General features: G+C 38.3%; 1 long non-coding RNA gene across 1 annotated transcript; it reads right to left on the minus strand.

Moving 5' to 3' along the window:
* Positions 1-2,901: 2,901 nt before the first annotated feature.
* Positions 2,902-7,757, minus strand: LOC105535707. The gene is made up of 4 exons (XR_001005486.1): positions 7,682-7,757; positions 7,020-7,199; positions 4,694-4,805; positions 2,902-3,110 (listed from the first exon to the last, which is right to left on the minus strand). It is a non-coding gene; the product is annotated as an uncharacterized LOC105535707 (long non-coding RNA).
* Between the last annotated feature and the right edge of the window lie 2,495 nt (positions 7,758-10,252).

Raw genomic sequence — 10,252 nt, forward strand, 5'->3', positions numbered from 1 at the left:
ACATGATATGTTCCCACACTTGTAATACATCAAATGTTGTTGACGGACTAAAGATTGTTTGAAATGCATAAAGTTGTCAACTGTGGTTGTTTTTTGATGTTGAGATGAGACAAGTTCTAGAGTGGTGCTCATGTCTGTTATCTCAGCAGTTTGGAAAGCCATGGCAGGGGGATCACTTGAGATCAGGAGTTTGAGACCAGCCTGGGCAACATAGGAAGACCGCATCTACACACACACACACACAAATTAGCTGGGCATGGTGTCGCATACCTATAGTCCCAGTTGCTCAGGAGGCTGAAGGAGGAGGATGACTTGAGCCCAGGAGTTCTAGGCTGCAGTGAGCCATGATCATGCCACTGCACTCCAGCATAGGTAACAGAGTGAGATGCCGTCTCTTAAAAAGTTGATCACGGAAAATTATTTTATATTTTCCACTCCATCTTCCAAAGTTCAATGTATTTTAATCAAGCAGTAAAACAACAATGCAGCTTTGTTTTAAAAGGTGAGGAAATCAAATGAGTAATTTTGCATTCTGGGGAATGTCGGAAGAAAGGAGAGGAAGAGAAATATTAGGTACAAGAGAATGTTAGGAGAATCCTGGAACTAGTGACAATTTGTACAGTAAAGAGAGGAAGCAGTCAGACATCCCTGAAGCAAATTGCAAGCCACAGAGAGAAACATTAATATGCATGTGTATTAGTTAAAAGTGAAGGCACTAGGCTGCTACAACTCAGTAACACGTTTACCCTTTGCATTCCTTTGAGTTTTAAACCACAGAGGTTTTAGTGGGTGATATGGTTCAGATCTGTGTCCCCACCCAAATCTCATGTGGAAATGTAATCCCAAATGCTGGAGGTGGGGCCTGGTGAGAGGTTATTTGATCCCAGGGGCAGTTTCTCATGAATGGTTTAGCACCATCCCACTTGGTACTGTCCTCGCGATGCTGAGTGAGTTCTCAGGAGATCTGGATGTTTAAAAATGTGTAGCATCCCCCACCCTCGGTGCTCCTGCTCCCACCATGTGAGACGCCTCACACTCCCTTTGCCTTCCACCATGATTGGAAGCTCCCTCAGGCCTCCCCAGAAGCAGATGCTGCCATGCTTTCTATACAGCCTATAGAACTGTGAGCCAATTAAACCTTATTTCTTACAAATTACCCAGTCTCAGCTATTTCTTTATAGCAATGTGAGAACAGACTAATACAGTGAGATTATAACAGAATGATTAAAAATCATTGTGCATTTTCTGTTAGCATCATAACACTTCGCATTGCTAGAAAATCTTGCAAAATCATAGATCTAGCCATGTTATATTCCTACTAAAAGGCCTCCAGTGATTTCTATTCTTCACCAAACAATTCCCAACTTTTTAGCCAACTGCAAGCGGATTCTGTCCTGTCTTTTTTTCCCATGCATCAGGTAATTTGGTTCATCGGATGTTTGCCTAGGCGTGTGGCCTTTGTAACTTCACTTCAGTCTCCGATTGGTTGTTAATCCAGTCATTCACTCCTTTGAGAAATCTTGAGATTGCTTATTTTTTATAAAATGGATTTAGCACCAGTCAGAATTCCTTGATCCTTACACTTACTTTGATCACGAGGTAATTGCTATGCAATGGAATGTTCTTTAATTCATCCCCACCGAGATGTCAAAGCACGAGGAACTCATATTTCCCTGTTTACTCTGAGAGACTCTGGGTAAAATGGGTTGAGGTGGGAGACTTCTTTAATATTTCCACAATTTTCTAAAACAACTCCTATTTAAATATGTTTACAAACTTGTAAATATTATATATTTATTATAATACATGTTTAGGCTGGGCATGGTGGCTCACGCCTGTAATCTCTGCACTTTGGGAGGCCAAGGTGGAAGGATCACCTGAGGTCGGGAGTTCAAGACCAGCCTGATCAACATAGAGAAACCCCGTCTCTATTAAAAATACACACACACAAAAAAAATTAGATGGGCATGGTGGTGCATGCCTGTAATCCCCGCTACTAGTGAGGCTGAGGCAGGAGAATCACTTGAACCCGGGAGGCAGAGGTTGCAGTGAGGCGAGATCGCGCCATTGCACACCATCCTGGGCAACAAGAGTGAAAGTCTATCTCAAACAACAACAACAACAACAAAATTATAAAACTAAATGATGAGTTCTTGAGATCTGGGGACATGAGCACAGGAGGAACAGTAAGAAGTTGTCCAGTGGACCACGTTCCTTTCAAAGAAATTGAAATCAACACATCTATGAGAAGCACCTTCTTTGCAGCTCCCTGGGGCCATCAATTGGCCTCTTTATGGTTCTTCCACTCAGTGTATCATCAATTCCCTGGAAGTCTAACTCAGGTCAGAGTCTTTAGAAAATTGCAAGAAGCACCCCTTGCTCAAAAACACCAAACTGAGAAATGCTGAAACTCAAACTACTGAAGCAGCCTCCTTCATGGATGGACTGGGGCACTCCAAAAAGAAAATTTTCAGCACTCTGGTAGGATGTCCTTCTGCTAGTGGTTGAGTCCATTCAGTGCCCCTTAAATTAGGAAAGATTTTTCACTACTTTGCAGAGCCTTCACATTATGTTAAGGTGAAGAAAACCTATCACTCTTTGTTCCTATATGTCAACTAGCATTTATCATGAGTGATAGCAACAAGATCCTGTGCTCACATTTCTTCTTATAATCGTGTGTGTGTGTGTGTGTGTGTGTGTGTGTGTGTGTGTGGTGTCTTGGAGGGACGTAACAAAAAACAAAAAAGCCCACTTTCCCACCATGTCCTCACTCTGCCAGTCCCTAGTTGCATGGCTTCACTCTCTGACCTGTATTTCTAAAATGAATGAGTTACCATGAGTAGTGGTTCTCAGATCTGGCTGATGACTAGAGATATTTAAGAATTAAGAGAATCACTGGTCCCTATTAAAACCTAAAAATTTACCTTCTTTTGTTTCTATTATTTCCTTCTCCTACCAGTAATGAAAAATACATTATATAAGACAATAGTTGTGGATAAATTGCCATTGACCTTTCACAGTATTTTTTAGGAAAACATAAAATTGATGCTGTAGGAAAAAAAAATCTTCATTTTGATTTTTTCCATCATCAATGCCAGCTACATCACTTCCTTAAGTTAGAGAAAATAAGAAGTGAGTTAAGGCAGTTAATCACGTGTCCTCTTTAAGGTAACAAAATCATCCTTACTATTTAAAAATAAAGCACATGTTTTAGAGTAAGCTTTCCATAGTTTAGGCAGTAAGAGAGCGAGACAGGAAGAATCAAGCCTATTTTTCTTGACTCAGTTGGTTTGTCACTGTAAAAGTTAGTTGACGAATGCTCACTGAGTACTCCTACACACTCAATAGCACACATATTATTCTTACTCAATATGTGGAGAGAAAACATACCCTTCCAACTATGATTTTTAAATTGTTATTTTCTTAAAAGAATGCTTTTTCAGTCACCTTGGAAATACGTGCAAATGCAAATCTAAATCCCATATGCAGTTAATGATTTGGTTGAAACAAATACTATTCCCTTGAGCTATGTTGGTTTGAGGGGGGAAAAGAAATGACTTTTCTAGTGGGAAGACTGCAATGGCTCTGCTCCTAAGGGGGAAAAAAGCCATGTAGACAAGATGTTCTTATTTATAACATGTAACAAGATATGTTGCTAGACACAAGCATCTTTCTGATGACTTATCCTGCTGATCAGAGTACCAACGAGTTTATTTTCATAATTACAACAGATGGAAAACAATAAAATTATACTTTAGGCTAATGTACTCTCACCCTTATTATCCTTTTTTTTTTTTTTTTTTTGGTATGTGTGTCTCCCCTGAAGCTATTTTATAACAATATAAAACTTGCAGAAATATGGCACCGCAAAAGCCTGACCAGATTTCCTAATTATCTGTCATGACTCAAGAGTGCAGCAAGAAATTAGCTCTCCCGGGAGAGAAAAAACTGGATGGAACTTAAAATAATAGAAAGAATCCTATCATGTCTCTCCTCAACAGGTTGAGAAAGAAATCTGTCCATTTTTAGTGGGTTTACTAACTTGCTTTCCTTTTTAAAAAAAGAAAAAAATACAGTTTTATGTCAGCTACAAAGAGTTGTGTTCATCAGATCCCTTAACATATGACATGCTGTCAAGCAAAGATTCACTCTTGTCTAATTAATTAAATTTTATTTTTTTCCATCCTCAATTCTATTCCATTCCTGTCTTCTCGTCACAAGCTATTAATTCTGGAATAGAATGAATGAGATGTATGTACTTGGAATACATATGTATAATGTATATATCATATATATTTAACACATCTACTTCCTCAATCTCCATGTTTCCACCCTCCCACGTACTTATGTGTGTTCATGTGAACAAATAATTCTGGCCAATGGGGTATAGACAGAAGTGATATACATCTGGACCAAGAAACCTTCCATGTGCTGGTTTTTGTTTGTTTGTTTGTTTGTTTGTTTGTTTTTCCCCTCTCTCTCTCTTTCATCATCCTTTGGATGAATAACAACACATAGTGTCACTATAGAAATCACTCACTGAAAATGTCAGAACTTTCATCAGCCTGGGTCCTTGAATGGCTGTGTGGATCCATTCTCTCAACACATACCAATGACTATATTCTCACATGAATAAAGGACTTTTAGTTTATTAACTCACTGAAATGTTAAAGTTTATCTGTACTTTTCTTACTTCATTGTTTATTTCACTATAAAGAATCATGAGGTTTACATGGTCTATGTTGCTGACTTTGTCAACTAATTTTTGTCTATTGTAATTCAGGTAGAATGCCTGGAAAGCCAGTCTATTAGAGAGACAACAGAAAGTCAACTGAAGTTTTCTCTTAATCTGGCTCATTGTCACAGTGTTGGAAGCTGGATTTTATGAGAATCTTAGGTGTTCTATTGATCATTCAACCATCAATTGCACAGCGCGCTGAGTCTGCGTTAGTAGCTTAAGGCAAACCGCTTTAACCAAAATAAATTGTATTAATATGGCAACATCATTTGCCATGAATACTTTGACAGTCAGTAGGTAAGAACATCTGACAAGAACGCATTCAAAAGATCAAGTGACACCTTGTTTCTTTATTTTAAAAAAAAAAAAAAAAAAGCAAAACAAAGACAAGCTCTTCGTAAAACTAAATTATAGAAATGTATGGAACATGTCACTATCCTACATATACATATTGTGCAGGAGGATCCCAGATATTTAGATGGCTTTGGAATTCTCAGAAATAGTGGACATGGTAATACTAGAGTTTTCCATGCATTGGAGCTGATAGTGTATTTCTTTTTTATTTATTTTTAATATATTTTAATTTTTAAGGACAGTTAAAGGTTTACAGAAAAATTGAGGATAAAGTACAGGGAATTTCCATAGATCTCATCTCCCTGTTACCCTCACTTTTCCCTATTATTACTATCTTGCATTAGTGTGGTATATTTTTTACAACTGAGGAAACTATATCAACATATTATTATTAACTGAAGTCCACGTTGGCATTGGGGTTTATTCTTTGTGTAGTAGTACAATTCTGCGGGTTTTGCCAAATGTAAAATATCCTGTATCCACCATTACAGCATCATACAGAACAGTTTCATTGCCCTAAAAATAGCCTGTGCCCCAGGTGTTTCCCTCTTCTCCCCCATAACCCTGGCAAACACCGATCTCTTTATTATCTGTACAGCTTTGTCTTTTCTGGAATGTTATATGACTGGACTCATACAGCATTTAGTCTTTCCACACTGGCTTCTTTAACTTAGTAACATGCAATTAAGGTTCCTGTGCATCTTTTTTGTGGTTTAATAGCTTATTTCTTCCTCTCTCTGCATAATATTCCATTGTATGAACGTACCAGAGTTTGTTTATCCATTCACCTATTCACCTATTGAAGGATATCTTGATTGCTTTCAAATTTTGGCAATTATGAATAAAGCTGCTGTAAACATTTATGTGTAGGCATTTCTATGGACATAACATTTTCAATTCATTTGAGTAAATACCTAAGAGCACAGTTGCTGGGTTGTATGGTAAAACTATGTTTAGCTTTGTAAGCAGTTGTCAGATGGTTTTTGAAAGTGGCTTCACTATTTGACATTCCCACTAACTGTGAATGACAGTTCCTGTTGCTCCACATCCTCACCCGCATTTGATGTTGTCAGTGTTTTGATTTTTTTTTTTTTTTTTGCCATTCTAATAAGTGTAGTGGTATCTCATTGTGGTTTTAATTTGCAATCTCTAACGAACGTACAGTGTTGAGCACCTTTCCATATGTGTATTTAACATTTGTCTGTCTTCTTTGGTGAGTTAACTGTTTAGATTTTTTGCCCATGTCTAATTGGGTTGTTTTGCTATTGCTCAGTTATAAGAGCTGGTTGTATATTTTGGAAACAAGTCCTTTATCAGATACATGTTATTCATATTTTGTCTTTCTCTCCCAGTCTGTGGTTTATCTTTTCTTTCTCTTAACAGTGTCTTTCAGAAACAGATGTTTTTAATTTCAATAAAGTCCAATTTCATCATTTTCTCTTTCATGAAGCATGCTTTTGTTACTGCATCTAAAAAGTCTTTTCCAAATCTGAGGTCCCCTAGAGGTTCTGAGGTTCTCCTATACTGTCTTTTGGTACTTATTTTTAATCTAAAAATATTGTATAATCTTTATACCATTGGGGAAAGTAGAGTCGTGAGTTTATGATTTACATCACTGATTTTACATAATTTTGATGGGTGCACCACATTTCTGATATGTACAGTATTTCCCTACTCTGAGAAGTCGTGATATATTTGTTGGAAATGGATGCATGCTTTTTTATACCAGATTAAATCTGTCCATTTTTTCTGAGTCCTTCAGGGAATTTCCTGAGAGTGTGGCAGCACAACTTTTATTCTTGGGAAGAGAGGAAAGTGAACCTGCTATGGAACCATGACGTTGGTCACTTGATACTTCCAAAGTCATGCCCATCATCATATCTGATTTACCGAAAACTTCCCTTTATAAGAGGGGAACATACTCTACCTGATTCAATGGTTGGCAACTGCAGTGAATCAACGGCTGACGTCTTCCCCAACGAAGAGCTCAAACATCATCGATTAGCAGAGATGGCGGAAGGAAAGGTCCATCTTCTCTACGATATGTCTGAGAGAGGAAGGAGACCAAGCTACACAGGAGCTCACCCTTGCTAGTTGTAATGTGCGTCTTTGAAGAGAAGGAGGCAGATACAAGCAATGGAAAAACTATCCCTGAGAAGTCTGTGTTTATCTTTGAAAATGTGGCTGTATAATAAAGCACAGTTTTTCCAATGTAACACTCTAAAAAGCTACTCATTCATTCTGAAGTTGCTGTCATTGCTCAAGATATTCTTAGAACTATTGTTTAGAATTAGACTTTTTAAGGTGTTTACAAGAGGTACAAGAAAAATAATTCAACTTGCTTTTAAATCATGCCTCCAAATAACTACTGAAAGAATAAATTAGTAAACTTAATTTTAAAACCTAAAATCAATAAGCTATTGACTTTTTCAGCAGTAAAATATAATAAAAAATCAAGGTGTAATTATATGATAGAATTAATGATTAGAAAATTAAGGTACTACAAAGATCTACAAGAAACTACATATGTTTTTTGAACACTTATTTTCCATTAAATGGAGTAATGATGCAGTTTTCTTCCTTGTTTACCATATCTTATACCGTATTAACTTATTTTTGTTTCCTTTTTCACCCAGACTGACACTTTTGCACCTCACCAGTAACTACAGTATAGGCTAAAGTTCCAGAACCTTATTCCTCCCTTAAGTAATTACAAAGAATCTAACATTCTCTGAGGTTACTTATTCCCATTACAACACTAAACTACTCCCCAAGTGGAGTCAGCGCTCTTAGAACTCATTTCCTTGAAGTCTATTCGCTTTTACTTTTTCAGCCAACTCATTCTCCCTCCCTAATTTGGATTATAAACTCAGGGGAAGGGACTGTGTCTTACCCTATATCAACTAGGTGTTCAATGAATATTATTAATTATTATTAAAATTCCTAATGATGTCAGGCTTGGTCTAATAAATTTTAATTCAGCTTAATCTCTTTCAATTAAGTTTAATTTAGGAGGCGCTGCCCTGATATTTTTCTTTTACCTAGATATCTAATTTACTTCTGCAATAGGCTCCTCCTTTCATCTTTTTTTTTTTTTCTTGCCTCATAAATTTCTCCTACAGGCAAGATGTTTCCTTTATGCCATTGCTAAGGTGAATTTTATCTGACAGATGCTTTTAAAAGAGACTGCTTTCCTTGCCTAGTCAAGTATTATGCACAGCTTTTTGTATTAAAGCTAATGTTTCTCCCAGTGAATTGAAAAAAGCTGACTGAAACAAACTCACCTCTAGGCCATTACGGTGCATGTTAGCAAGTGGGAAGGGTATCCGAGGAGCAGTTTCTGTGCTTTGGAGAAGGCGTTCCTGTAGCCATGTGGAAGATGGATTAAGGTGAGCAAGAGCAGAGATAACAAGATCTGTTTGGAGACTACTGAAATTACCCATGTTAGTGTAGCAAGAGATTGTCCAAAGCTCTGACAGTAATGATAGACAGCTTTCAGTATATACTTTGAGAAACGTGACCAAAGAGAACTTGCTGATGACAGGGAGGTGGGACAAGCGGATCTGAGCAGCGGGTGATACAGAAGGAGAAGCAGGTTTGCAGCTGGGGCAATGGCGTGTGTCCAGGGTACCGTCAATTTAATAAATAAAGACTTGGAAGTGTCTGGGCCTGGTGGCTCATGCTTGTAATCCCAGCACTTTGGGATGCCAAGATGAGAGGATCACTTGAGGCCAGGAGTTCGAGACCAGCCTGGCCAACGTGGCAAAACCCCATCTCTACTAAAAATACAAAAATGAGCCGGGTGTGGTGGCCCATGTCTGCAATCCCAGCTACTGGGGAGGCTGAGGCAGGGGAATCACTTGAAGCCAGAAGGCAGCAGTGGCAGTGAGCCGAGATCGTGTCTCTGCACTCTAACCTGGGCAGCAGAGTGAGACCCTATTTCAAAGACTTGGAAGAGGTGAGGGTCACCTTTCCTTAGGAAAGAATAGTGCCCTCTAAAGGGAATGGCTGGGTAAAATACTGAAGATGGCTGAGGCTGGAAATGTAGAAAATGCCAGCATTTATGGAGATAAATAAAGAAATACAAATCCAAGAAGTATACCGAGTAGCAGTGAACAGAAAAATAGGACAATGAGGAAAACATCTGGTTATGTAAGCCATCTGGAATTTTATCATCAGAGGCTCTGGAAAGGGAGAACTGCACATGATTCTGAGCCTCCAGGGTGTGCTCTCTGTTAAGAGAGGGAACTCACTTAAGAGGCACTATAAACAGGGCTGATGTATGGCTGGGGGGCTGTAGCTAGCCAGTAGTCTCTGGTACCTCTCTACAGTAGTTTGAGGTTAGCATCCGTTCTGATACGTCAGCCTGTGCAGTGTTAAATATTTATAATATCACTGGACTGTAACAGTAGCTATCTCTTTTTCCTTGCATCTGTACTTCCCCTCTAGCTTGTTGCTCTAAGAAGATAGTTTTCTGTCTCTTGTTCTTATGTAAGACCACCTCTAAAATGTTTTGTGACGGTGGCATGATGCAGCTGAATGAGGAAATCACACACACAGCTGGAGCTCAGTTCTCAGTATGACACTCATTAGCTTTCTGAACTTGGGTAAGTTATTCAAACTTTCTGAATTTCAATTATTTGCATAAAAAATGGGAAAAAAATCCAAAAAGTTTTAGATATTAAATGAGATGCCGCATATGACTCTACTTATCATATAACCGGTAAGATAGAGGCGCTCAGTAAATGTTGATTTTTCTTTTGCTCTGGCAAGTCAGTTTTCTCTCTCCTTTCCAGGATGTTTTTGTACCCTGGTATTCCTGAAATCCTAAAATTAGGTCCTCTTTACTGCTAGTCCCTGTTAGGATGACGATCAATGCCACCTTCTCAGAGAAGTCTTTGAAAGAATCAACTCTTCAAAGAGGAACACAGAGTTAACACCTATATGAAAAGATGGCACTATTCATCATTGTTTTACCCATTCTTACAAACTTTCTTGCCTATATTTTCTTAAGCAATCGGGGTACCATTGTGTCTTCCATTGTTCACTCCTTCATCCATTTCAGCTGTTATCTTTTTACTCTTTAGGCAAATATACAGTGATGGCTCAACGGATGAAGTGTTGAAATAAACATCTGCTCACACACATCCTGTTGAATGC

Source organism: Mandrillus leucophaeus, unplaced genomic scaffold (genome assembly GCF_000951045.1).
Source record: "Mandrillus leucophaeus isolate KB7577 unplaced genomic scaffold, Mleu.le_1.0 Scaffold15, whole genome shotgun sequence".
Lineage (NCBI taxonomy): Eukaryota > Metazoa > Chordata > Mammalia > Primates > Cercopithecidae > Mandrillus > Mandrillus leucophaeus.